This window comes from Lepeophtheirus salmonis, chromosome 13 (genome assembly GCF_016086655.4).
Source record: "Lepeophtheirus salmonis chromosome 13, UVic_Lsal_1.4, whole genome shotgun sequence".
Classification (NCBI taxonomy): Eukaryota; Metazoa; Arthropoda; class Copepoda; order Siphonostomatoida; family Caligidae; genus Lepeophtheirus; species Lepeophtheirus salmonis.
The window spans coordinates 24,301,840-24,316,029 of record NC_052143.2 but is presented as its reverse complement, the minus strand read 5'-3'; the positions used below and the strand labels follow the sequence as shown (position 1 = coordinate 24,316,029).

Sequence of the window (14,190 nt, the reverse complement as noted above, 5' to 3'; positions counted from 1 at the left end):
AAAATATGCTGTAATAAAGTGCATCAACAGAGGAATTAGTCTCTGATATTTTAGTACCTCAATCGTCAAAGGAAAAATGTGCTAATCAAAAATGTCGATAGGAAATGATTGAGTTGAAACTTCAAATTCGCAGGCTCAAAAGAGCTTTAACGATTCAGAAAAAACAAGAAGACCTAATACTTCTCAGTTAGTCAAAGATATCCTTCATGAAAAAGGCCACAGTAAAACAAAATTTAACTTTTTAATGGGTAAAAAAATTCTTCCTGGAAATTTAACACAGGAAGAAATCACAGAAAAACTTCTAGTTGTAATCAAGACTCTCTTGAAAATTTCTTTTCGCGGTTGCGTCAACTAGGCGGCCCCAATGACCACCCAACTCCTGTAGATGCACGCAATGGTATACATCTCTTTATGCATGGCCGACAAGCCGAATTTCCTGTCCCATCCGCTTCAGTTCAATGTAGGAGTAAACAAGGAACTGGAGCTCTATTATACGAATCCAACAGGCTTGATCATATTGAAGATGGACAATTCATTACAGCTTCGATGGCTCATACATTCAATTAAAACATTTAGTATGAATCTTGTGTTGCTCTAACAGCTGAGGATTATCTTCCCGAGTTTACTTTTACAGACCAAGCAATCCAAGACTCAGACTTTGAAGGCTATTTTATGGCCAATCAGGGATTGATTAATATGTGTCGCTGGATTGCCTACAAATTTCAAGAGGAATACCCTCATTAATCTGAAAAAAAACCAGTAACTTGAATTCGTCAGAAATATCTCCCTGGCTTCAAAGTGTCTCTAAAGGTGGATTAATGCAACCCTCTCAGCATCTATTAGAAGCTTTAAAAGAACATGAATATCTTTTTTTTTTAATTCATGGAGTTGGAATTCGAAGGGATAAACATGTCATAGAAAAACTTAATCTTGAAAACTTTTTATCACTTCAGAGGGAAGTTTGAATTTAGATTCTAAATTATATTTTTGAAGATGATGATTAAGGACTCTAATAAGATTAAAGTATTGAAAGAAAAATATTTCCAGGATAAATTTAAAAAGAGACTGATAAAAACTCATCGTAATTAAAAAAAAATTCTGAGTTTGTTTTTCATAAATTTATTACATATATTAAATTGAATAGTTTCTGTTAATAATGATTTTAAATTTATTTGATGTTTAAATTTGTATTATTTACGTGTATAATTCAGAAAAATATAAGCTAAGACCTATTTTTAGTATTTTATTTTAGAAAATAAAAATAAAAACTTAAAGTCGATTTTAACGGCTTCTAGCAATTCCAAAAAGTTAATTTTTACCCTCGAAAGACGTTCAAGGGTAAAATAAATAATTTGAAATGTATTTATAATACATTTATCATTCATTACAAAAAAAAACTACCACGCCTACACTGATTAAATCAGGGAATAGTTATTTCAATGAAGGATATTTTAAAATATTCACTAGTTATTAGGTAAATAAAAAAAGTATATTAAGAAAAGTACCTATAATAATTAATTTTTATTAATAACTTTTTTCAAAGCTATTTATAAATATATTAAGTTTATTTAGTAACCAAATTATTTTCTAATATTTAAGACCTACTTTGTGACGTCATTTTACATTTTCTGCACTGATAGGCTGAAAGGAACGTCTCTGTACTACCTTGTCTCTATATACCTCTTGTATACTTCTACCACAATACATGAAAGAAACATTGTAGTTGTTGTATTTATCTAGTAAACGGCACGCAGTTTCATTAAATAAACCTAAAGGACTTCAGGCAAAGAGTGAACACTCAAGTCAAGGAAGGTAGGATTTCGTAGATCTCTCTTCTGATTAGCTTAAAATTAGAAGCTGCTACATGTTCCTCCAGACTCGCAGCCAGTTTGAAGAGGCCGTCTCTCCTTCCCCCTAGTGAAAAGAGAAGAATAAGGGAAACTACATCATAATAATAACACGATATTATAGGTTGGTGTTAGGAACATAGTCCTCCTTGTCTTTTGATTGATTTTTTTATTGTTTCCTTAACCGCTCCTTCCGTAGTGTCCTTTAAATAAAACTACGTGCCGTTCACTAAATAAATAAAACAACTGCAATTTTTATCTCATATTCTCAGGTAAAAGATGTCTTTGGGTCCAGTTATGTCCTAAACTTATAAAGTCCTGTCTTTGATGACGTCGCTCAACTTTATTTCTTCTTTTTCTAATCAGGTACTGATATTTTGAAATAGATTTAATTATGATTAATATTAAATCTATATTCTGATTCAGAAGATGAATAAAAGACATGATCATTAATAGATTGAAACACCTAATTGTTTATCTTAAAACTGATATTTTGCGGAAGTTACAGCTCTGGAGGTACGTTTAACGTAGGGTTATATATATCTTATTTAAACAATATACGACTGTCGTAATGATGTTCGGGTCGATGTGATGTAATTGTCCATAACGCGTGTACGACTGATATTTGACTTCCACCACGCTTTTTAATATTGACGTATGGGTGGTTGCGTGTTTTGTCAAAATATGTCTCTCTTGTCCAGCAGTCGCTACGATACATCAAATTGAAAATTCCAGCAAGTCCGATTACATGATGGTCTAACCAAGTATTTCCATTTTCTATGGGGTGTTTGTTCTTGAATTGGCATCGGGAAAATAATGTTTAATTTGCAATTCTGATGCTTATGTATTATTATTTATTACTATTGGGCAAGTTTACTAAAATCTACCATCACCACTTACTCTCTCTGGTTATTTTTCCTATTTTTTTTTCTCTCTCTTTTTCTATACCAAGAACTTTTTTACCAAGACTCAACTATATATTAAATATGCTGTATCATAGAAAAGTATAGATAAAGGAAATTAATGAATTAGATACTACAAATTTTTATTTTTCTAATTTTAATTTGAATGAGTATGAATCAATGAAGTATCTAAGAATGAATGATACTAATTTATATGTTTTCAAGATAAACCCAAGATATTTTTTAACGACCACTTCCACCACCCTGGTATAAATAAAATAACAATTTTTGATATATATATATACTAAAGTTTTATTTATATTATAATATTTAAATAAGTAAAGTAAGATAGACGTTTAAAACATATATCCATAATAACAAGCATATTTTTTCTATAATATCCGTTAGTCCACTTCCGATAAACATCAAATATACATCACCTATTGAGATAAAAAAATATATTATCTTTCTAAAGCAATAACATGATTTGTTCTTACCCTTTCATTATCCAGTATTCAACTCCTTATTTATTTTTTGTCTGCTTATCAGAGGTTCAGAGAAGCAACAATTACTCATCTCTGTGTGTTTCTCTTCAATCACTTTACTCGTACAGACATTTGTAGTGGATTTAGCTCAATAATATGATCCAAAATGTGATCAAAAACTTCATTCTTTGAGAATTTATTTCGCCACATATACTCTGATAAATAGGTGGGAAAGAGATATCTTGAAGTGTTGAAAACAACTAGCTTACGCATCATGCCCTTGACTCGTCTCCACAAGGACTCAATAGTCTGAATATGAGCTACAGGCAAGGGGTCCACATAATTTCTCTTATGCACCACAGTAAAGTGTTGCATACCTAAGGAATGTACCCGCCTATAGGACACCCAAGCGTCGGGCATGATAGTAGTTCTGGGTTCGACGTACTTTGCGATGAGTGACAAGAGAGTACCCACTTATCGGTCTTCAACCTCAACCATGAAACAATCCCCATTGTCTCTATCAACCCAGTCCCCTATTCGATGCATACCTATATGATACTTCGTCTTTCCGAACTTGGACTCGTCAATCTCAAAACTCATATGAATAATTATCATGGTGATGTAAATATGTATTGTATGATACATTTTAATATATTACGTTGCTGTAAGATTAATATCCAGTTTAGTCTAGGGAAAAAAGTTAGTGCTATAGAAAGAGAGAGAGAAAAAGAAGGAATAATAATTAGAAAGAGAAAGTGGCGATGGTAGATTTTAGTATACGTACCCTGAATTTGTTACGTGAGTCTTATAATTTTATGAACATTGTAATGAAAGGATTTATAATAATAAATACTCAATCAAGAAATACTGAGAAGAAACAAATTGAACACAAACTAAATGTGAACAAATGTGTTATAAAGACATGTAATCGATGCCGATATTGTTATTTTAGGGGAATAAGTTTTGTAAATGTATCTAGAAAAACTCGCCTTTTCAAAATTTGACAAAAGCTCGGAACCCATCAAAACCTCCGAACTCGTCAAAACTTAGGATTCTCATGTTTATCTTTTCGAGTCCATTATAACATGTAAATCTTCCAATACTGACTTATTTTCTCTGTGAAATTAAGAATTTATGTTTTCACACATGCAACAAAGTTCAAGTTATCACCAATTATGCACATATTGTAAATATTAAATAGATGAACTTGCTATTAAACCAGTAGTTAGTTTATCCCATATGATGCCAGTTTCTCATGGATTGTAAACTCCTATCCACGTGTAAAATTAAGTTAAATAAAGCCTCACGTAAGACCTTAAAAAGTATACTATTAATAATTTCAATTAACTTAACTTAATTATGGATAAATACTTAAAACCGGATCGCTTTGAGGCAGAACCTACAGAAACTTCATCGACGAAGAATTGGATCCATTGGCGAAACTCTTTTAGTAATTTCTTAAGTAAAATCATCTCTGACAAATCTAACGAAGGTGACAAACTACTCCTTCTTTGCTATTATCAAAGTCCCACGAATTATGAATATATTTTTGAAGGGATAGAATTCAAGAGTGCAATAAAAATACTCAATTCAATCTATATTAAGAAAAAAAACGAAATTTTTGCTCGTCATCAGTTAGTTACGAGACGACAAGAATCCGGAAAATCACTTGAACAATTTTTCCAAGCTTTAAAATTATTAGGCAAAGAATGTGAATTTAAAGCTAAGACTCCTAACTTCTGCTTATGACCAAGCTTTAGCTTTAGATATGGCTCAAAGACACTCAGATACCTATGCTCAAACTCCAATACTGAATGCTCTAACTCCCTCTAAAACGCAAGGAATAATATATAAACCGGAAGAACCTGTAATTGCTGTAACTTCAGAAATTTGTTATTTCTGTGGCAATGCACGTCATAATCGTCAAAATTGCCAGGCTAGAAACGCTGTTTGCAAAAAGTGCAGTAAAAAGGGGCATTACGTTCGGGTATGCAAATTCCAGCAACACAGCAGTTCAGCACTAATACTTGCCACTTCTACAAAAGCCCCCATTTGTCTAAAATCGGCTATTATAGAAATTCTCACAAACAATTATCCCATTTCTGCATTAATTGATATTGGGAGTACGGACAACTTCCTCCAAGAAGGAATAGCAAGGTCAAGAGGATGGCCAATAACTGAAATGAATAGTAAAGAAACAATGGCGTCTACTTCTTTATCATCAAAAATTAGGGGAGCATGTCTCGTCACTATAACTCTGGGGAAAGAATTGTATAGAGATGTTTCCGTTAAAGTATTGAAAGATTTGTGTTGTGATTGTATCCAAGTGGATCGAGTCTTTATAATCCTAGAGGAAATGGACAAGTAGAACGCTACAATGGAATAATATGGAAGACAATACTCCTTAACTCAAAAACGAATGATTTAAAGCAAGAACAATGGGAGAAGTTTTTGCCAAAAGCTCTTCATGCAATCAGATCACTCTTGTGTACTGCTACCAATTGCACTCCTCCGAGCGTATATTTAATTATAATAGAAAAAAACAACAACAAATGGTTTGGCCCTTCCTTCATGGTTAACGACTTCGCGAAAGATACTTCACATAAGAAATGTTCGACAAAGCAAATACGAACCTCTAGTCGAAGAGGTAGATCTTATTTAAGCAAACCCTGAGTTGCCTTAATAAGACAAAACAACAGAATCGAAACCAATGTTTCGCTCAGAAGTCTAGCTCCAAAGAACGGTGATGTTAATTACTCCAATTCAAAAGAACCATCAGGCGATCAATTCAATACAGCTTCGGAGATTTTATCACAAGAACCAGATCCTACTATTTCTCCGGTTAGTGATAATCCTACAACACTCCAAAACAACAATTGAAAAGAAACCACTTCTACATCTTCTCCTTCCGTAACTCTTAGAAGATCATCTCGAATTGTAAATAGACCTGAATATCTCAAGGACTACATTGAAACAAACTCTTTTGGGTGAGAAGAATGAGATAAAAACCAAAGTTCAAGTTATCACCAATTATGTACATATTGTAAATACATATGTAGAAACTAGTGTCTATAAATCCTAGAACAGTCTGAGACTGATATATTTTTGTTGGGCCCAATTAGTTCGGTTCAACAAAAAAGCTCGATATGGATCGGTCTCATAGAAAAATTCGACCTACTTCGGTCCCAAAAAATTGGTCTAGACCGATTTTACAGATAAATTGTTTATAACATGACATCATGTTTTTTCAAGTACAATGACGTCATACGAAGTTTAAACAGGTATAGTTCAGATTAATTTGGATACCGTCGTCTCTTATATATATACAGTATTTCTTCTAGAACATATCTTTTAGTTTTGATATTTTTTTTTTTTTTTGAAAAAATTAATGACGGTTGATCTAGAAAAAAAAAATGGTGTCTCATAATATATAAAACCTAAAAAAATAGGTCTACAGGGCAGGACCGAAAAAAAATCGATTAATAAATTGAGACAAAAAAAAATAGATCCATAAAGTGAGACCGAAAAAAGTGGGTTTACGATCTTAGAACGTGGTCGGGACCGAAAAATCGGTCTAGAAAAAATCACATAAGACCGAACCGAAAATAAAAAAAAATAGTGCTGGACCGAGTCTTAAAACTAGTAGACACTTGTTGACTTTTGTGCAATGTGTACTCTTAATAATGCCGTGTCGTCCGCCAACGATTCCTTCTTTTGAACGACTCTTTTTAGTGAACGTACTGAGCCGACTCAGTTTCATGAGTGATTCGTTCGTTTATACTATATAAGTTTCCCATATATAAAAAATATCACTCAACTTTAATCAAATATTTATATCGACTTTGACTTTTTTGTTAAGTTATTACTTATTATGATTCATAATTTATGAAATATGAATATACATATTCAAGTATTGCACGGTAGCTTGATACTTCGAGTGCACACAAATTTGCGCACACGAACCACTGCAAAATAACCAACTCAACTGTTTTAACGAAAGCAAAGACATCTTTATACTTATTGTTAAATGCTAATTTATTCATTTATCATCGTTTCATTTTCAATACTCATTGCAAGTTAAAAAAATGGGTAAAAATAGCGCATACATTGATCCGAATGGTAGAACTGGATACAGATCAAATAAAAATGAATAAATAAATTTGAAAGTCACATTACATGGCTTTCCAACTAATATAGATATAATAAATAAATGAAAAATAACAATTCCAAGAACTTAGGCACAAGGTATTATACTCGTATCTGTTACATCGGAATTCATTAACTAAATTAAACAGTATATAATTATTTTCTCAACTTTGTATTTCTTTCAGATAGCAAATCAATAAATACAAAAAATGCAGTAGAATGTTCCCTTCACTTCACAAATAATGATTATAGAGACCAAAGCTTAAATACTGATCAACCTTTAAAACTTCAATTATTGAAGAAGGGTGTTATTCCTTTAAAATTCCCTGGTCCAAGTTATTTTTCTAGAAAATACATTAAATGTAGAAATACAGAAAAAACAACGGCAGCTAATAGAAGAAAATCAAAAGATTAATCATATGAACCAGGAATTGATAAATTCCGATAATTTTTATACCCTGGATGAATTAAAAGAAAAAATTAAAGAGTACAATATTCCATCAAGTGTACTTTTTATTTCCAAAGATACTTCATTAACGCACTTCCTTATTGAGAAACCAAGTTTAGGTTATTCAATTATTTTTTGGTTTATAATATAAATATTTCACCCGCTTTAAATAAATACATGTTTAAAGGAGGCCTTCTTATATTGCCAACGGTAAATTATTAGTAGGACTTATCATCTAATTTGAACGTTAAGCCAGGAACAGAATTAGAATCATATAAATATCTAGAAACTAGATTCAAATCAATACAAGATAAAGATCATAAAGTATCTATCCTCATATATTAAGTGTATGTAATGAAAAAAAATTGAATATTCAAAAGGGAAAATTACAGGGCTAAAAAACATGGGCCCTACAAAAACATTGTGTTTTTTTTTTAATTAATAGTATTTCTGGCAAATACAAGGATACCGCTGCAAATATTCCTGTTTCAACCCTAACTTCTGATTTAATACAATTATCATATCATTCTGTTCTGAAAATGGTATGCTCCATTGGATTTAACGTCGTAGTAGTAATAACGGATGGACACTTTTGCAATAAAAAATTCTTCAAAACAATGTTGAAAAATTCATACTCCCCTGGAAATAGAATTTATTTTCCATTTGATATGGTTCATATTTTTAAGAATATATATTATAATCTACTCACTCGTACAATATTTGATTGTCCACCATTTAATGGTGCTTTCAATGCCTGCGAATTTCAATCATATTCGTAATTTATATGAAAAAGAAAATTTCTTTCCTGTTAAGTATGCGCACAAATTAACTGCTCAAGTAATTAATCCACGAATCATTGAGCGAACTAATGTCAAACTGGCTGATTGTTTCTTTCATGACTCCACTATATCTGGTCTGAGGACGTATGAAAATATGAACTTAAAACGGGGAGAAACAGCAAACTTTTTGTCCTTGATAAAAAAATTCTGGTGTTGCGTAAATCTAAAAAATAAATTCGAAGCCCATCGTTTGAAAGATAATAAAAGGACAGTTGTTGAGCTTAGGGATTGTGAAAACCTCATTTTCTTACAACAATTTCTCAACTGGATTGGTGAATGGGATAACTTAAATAAATTAGGTTTAAGCAAGGAAACTTCTTACACTCTGAAACATTCGTTGGCTAGTGTGATAGAACTTTCAATATATTTGTTAAAATTCAAAGGAATGGATCATGTTCTTCCAGGAAAGATTAATTCTGATCCTATCGAAGATCGCTTCTTTACATATCGCCAACTTGGAGGAGCAAATTATTATATTTCAATAAAGCAATTATTAGAAGCTAAAAAAAAAAAAAAATAGACTTTTGAGTCTTTCTTCATTTTCTAAAATGTTTATAAAAGAACTAAAATGTTCTTCTGTTAAAGCTGAAGATCCGAATCAATTTTCAAAAATTGTGAATCAAGCCCTTCCGAATATTGACATTAACGACACTATTTTCCACGATGTTAAAGGAGTCGCCTTTTATATATCCGGATGTATAGTAAGATTATAAAAGTCACAAAATGCGAAGAATGTCATAAGTTACTAAAGTCCAGTGATTTGCCACCAATTTTTTATCTATCAAAATAAGAGAGTGATTTAGTAGAACTCAACCATTTAAAAGAAAATTTGTTAAGCATGAATAATAGAGGTGGATTAGTTTCACCTTCTGATATAGTATGTCTATCTTGTGTCTTCGCTGTTAAACTATAAATGGAAATTATGAATGATGATGAAACAAGGGCATTATTTTTTTCTTTCAGTGAATCAAATGACTTATTTTCAAACACATATCTTATTCATATCCAAGAACAAACAGAGCTTAGTTCTATACTAACAGTTGTATGTGATGAGGGTAATTCCTTTGTTGTATGGAACCATCGGAGTTACTAAACATTATGGAGAAGCCTGGGATATACTGGAGGAGGACGAGCTTTTCCTGGGAATATATTATAAATGGAGTTCTCCCTCTTTTAAAATCCAACGAACCTTTGAATATTAACGTACGAATAAATAACAGAGATTCATTTTTTACAAGCACAGGCCTGACCTTCACTGAGCATCTATTATCCAGGGAGCAAACCATGATAAATAATTTTATTTTATTAATAAGGAGAAGTAGGTTGTTATTTAATGTCACTAACAGGTCAGTTTATCTTGGTTCTCCCACAACACTCTTCATGGTATTAGAAGTTCTTTCGAATTACAAAATCGAAACGCCAAGGACAAATTGCTCCAATGTTGAGGTCCCATCACTTATAGTTAAGAAAAGAATAAAAAGATTAAACCGGAACAACAATAATTGACCCTATAATTATTTTGAAAAACCATTTAAGGGACTCCCACCAAAAATGCCTTCGTCACGGAATGTCAACATTCTCTTTGTTCACAAATGAGCTACCTTAATAAGAGGTTGAGACTCCTTCACATTTATTTTATGATTGTCACAAAGTTACTCCGGTAATAGAAATGGCAGAGAGTTTAATAAGAATATAATACTACCAAAACTTTACTCGCTCGTATTTGCTCAGCGCTACATCCTCAAGATACGCGGAGTCAGACAAGATTAAGGGCTTCATATTCGAAGTGCAGAGAATCCTTTATGCTACAAGGGAGAACCTTGGTCCTGTTCCTTGTGTTCTACGAAAGTATGTGATGTGCATTTACCTATTTATGAGTAATAAATAACGTATTAATTATATTATATAACAGGAAGAAAGATGAGGCATTCACAAAAGGAAAACACGGGAATGCCAAATCAAAGATTATATGTTACAACTGAAGGTCTTGGCACATTAGATTCCAATGTAAAACAACTTAAGAATCACTTTATTCTATTTACAATGTACATAATGAAACAAGTATAGGAGGAAGGGGTGGGACTACATCATTTGCGAACAGAGGTTTGTTGTTTGAGCGAAGAGTACGGGGGAAACCAAAACGGTTAAACCATAGGAATAGTCGTTTTAGAGTAGCAAGAGTAGATCCATTATTCATTCGTGCAGCCACTATCCATTTGGCCTGCATCGATTATCACGAGATCATCTTTACCTTAATATTTTGAATAGTCAACGTGGACTCACTCCCATTCAGTCGAATGAGCAATCGGAACAAATTGAGAAGGAGGATCCAAAACATTCCCCACTTAATTTATTTGGGACAGCAAATCTTACCTGTCCAAAAGGGAAGCCCCTTCTTCACTGATATTGCGTTACGTTTGGAACAAAAAACCCTCATTTTCGAAATGCTACCTATCCGTCGTGGTTTTCATCGACGACTAAGAGAAGTAGAGGATCTTCCATTGTAGCATCCAATAGTTGAAACTTTTTATTCCGGAGAATTCAATTGAGTTGCACATTATTTTTTTCAACAGAGTCCTTACCAATAGGTGGATTATCCAGCAGATCACAAGACAGTGCATCAGCATTGGGTATATGCATAAGTTTGACATATTTTATGTTCTAATTAAACATTGGCATTCTGATTGCAAAATGTGAAAGACGGACCGACACTACTGAGAGTAACTCCTTTCTAAGATTAAAAATGTACAGCAAGGGAAGATGATCTGTTTTTATTGGGAATAAACGTTCTATAAGATAGCGTTCGAATTTTTGTCCATAGATTATAGCAATAGCTTCTTTATCTATCTGAGAATAATTCATTTCAGATCCAGAAAGCTTTTTCGAGGAAAAAACAACAAGGCGCTCGAAATATTTATCCAATTGGGATAAAACAGCAACAAGACTCAAGGGAGAATCAATCATTGACAAGAATACAGGCATGGAAGAGATTTAATGCATTATGCATCGAACATTGCTGACAGAATCCTCCATCTTCAAGAGGGTATCATTAGCTTGATGAGACCATGAAAAATCAACTCCTTTTTTTAGTAGTTCATGAAGAGGCGCAGCAACACTCCAAAGGTTTGGAATGAAAAGCTTGTAAAATTGAAGAAGTCCAAGAATGATTAGACATCAGAGACATTTGAAGGAATAGGGGAATTCAAGACAGGCTTTATCAATTCAGGATCCAAAGACCGAATTGATTATAGATCGATACATTATATTGAATAAGTATATACATAAATAAACGTCTGTGAAGGGATTTCCGGATAACTCTTAAAATACGGTTAAAGGGCATACATATCCAAAATAAATAGGTTAATTATATCTTATTTTTAATATATGTGTTTCAATATTACAAAAGTCAAATAGATCCATCCCAAATCATCTGAAGTAATATCAAGGGTATATTTGTTTTGGAAAGTTTCAAAATACTGACTTTGATGCATATAATTAATATCTCATATTTGATGAGATATATTAAAACTTCATATAACGAGTATTAGAAGAGACGGCTAACGTAAAAAATCTATCTTTCTACCAAACCCCCTCCCCCCATGATTAGAACCTTTGAAGGTCCAATGTTTTAATTGACGAACGTATTAAGTTATCACTAGAGTTGCTGAATAGGATTTAAGACTTGCGACTCCACTGGATCTCACTATCAAAGACTTGCAACTCGATTTTGACAGTATATTTAATTTATACGAAACTCATGAAAAGCAGTTACACTATATTATAATTATGGTCTTAAAATGTCTGGAATTATCTTGAACAAAATCTAAAGACTCGAATTGGACTCGATAAAAAGATTAAAGGACTTGGATTCGGGAGCAAAGCTTGAGACTAGACTTGGAGCTCCAGTATAATGACTATTTTTTTTTTTATATATTAATGACTTTACTTCACTGTATTTAAGAAGTTTAATTATTTTTATTTCAATATTAAAATTTTGAGAATTTGGCAAAGATACACATAATGCCATGTGACTTACAAGCATAGGAAGAACAATGATGTATTGAAGAATCTGGGACATATAAAAAAGGGGACTTCCTACAGAATTTGACTTCATTCAATGTATCTACGATAGTGTTCGTCAGGTATTGATGTCAAATTCTATTCAGTTATCCATTTTATCCATCCATATTCGTAATGGACAGTTTAAAAATACTGACATATATGTATATCCTTCATATCTCAATTTAATTAGATATATTAAAACTTCATATTAAGAGTATTAGAAGAAACGGGTAACATAAAAATTCAACTTTTTGCTAAAAACAAACTAATTCATCATCTTCTATTTATAATTAGTGTTGTGCCTGTCCTTATTTAGGACTTCAGTCTCAGTTCGGTCCAGTTCAATCCAAAAAACTAATACAGTTTGGTACTTGATTGACGTCTCTCAAATATATCCAACAAAGTTGAAAGGAGGCTATATTTCGCCCTCTTTTTTGTGCATTTGTTAGTCACTAGGATTACGGCAAAAGTTATTGATCGATTTTGATCAAACTTGTAACAAAGATTATATGAATTATGATCGCACTAAGAGGCCAGTGAATTTTGAAAGATCATGGTCAAAAATCAAGTTATATACAGAACGTAAATAATGCATAATCAACCATAAATTTGGAAAAAAATGAGATACATCACTCAATTTGATTTTAGGGGAAGATTTTGCGCTCTACGTGTGGGCAAACTTGCACAGGATACTCAAAAAAGAACCTAGTGAAATCCTGCAGAAAACCCTCATGACGTCATTCCGGCGACCCACTTGCAAATACTTAATGGCCCTTTTATACCATTCCAAGGCAATCTAAAAAGTAATTTGTGAATATTGCACTTGAGGACGGTGTTTATACAAGTCAGTAAGATCAAGTCTATGTAGATGAGTTCAGATCTGTAAGGCCTGAATAAACTGTTAAGCTCGAATCCTTATTCTTGACCTTCTTCAATGATCAAGTATCCAAGCCCACTCCATTGGACTCTAATGTTATTCTTAATATTTCTAATTTGGTTTATGGGCATTTAGTTGGAACCAAATTATTCTTCTGCTATGCATTTTACCTGTACAAATAACTATCGTTATTTCAAAGGTTATAAAATGATATACCGTTAGAGGAGATAATTAACAATACTCATTTGAAGTTAATATCCGTAGTAGTCGTGCAAATTAATTTTGATACCTTCGATAGATCTCATTGAGATAAACTTCGAAAACAATTATATTGAGTAAACATGACCTAATAATTGCTACGAATAAACGACTGAAGTACACAAACTATCCAATCAAATAACTTTACATGAGAGATAATCTTTGTTAATTTTGATGTTAAGTGTGCCCTTTTTATTGCGACTTATAAATAATAAAAGATCTTAATCAATGTATGCAATACTACATAGTATGGGACATTTAGACATAAAAGGAGGCTGGTATTCTTTTTTTTTGAGAAAATCCATCAAAAATCTTACTCAAAGGAT

At 32.4% G+C, this 14,190-nt stretch overlaps 1 long non-coding RNA gene across 1 annotated transcript; it reads right to left on the bottom strand.

Annotated features, from left to right (window-relative positions):
- Positions 1-8,975: 8,975 nt before the first annotated feature.
- On the bottom strand, positions 8,976-13,465 carry LOC121127379 (uncharacterized). Its single transcript, XR_005867818.2, has 3 exons — positions 9,918-13,465; positions 9,534-9,856; positions 8,976-9,445 (listed from the first exon to the last, which is right to left on the bottom strand). It is a non-coding gene; the product is annotated as an uncharacterized lncRNA (long non-coding RNA).
- Between the last annotated feature and the right edge of the window lie 725 nt (positions 13,466-14,190).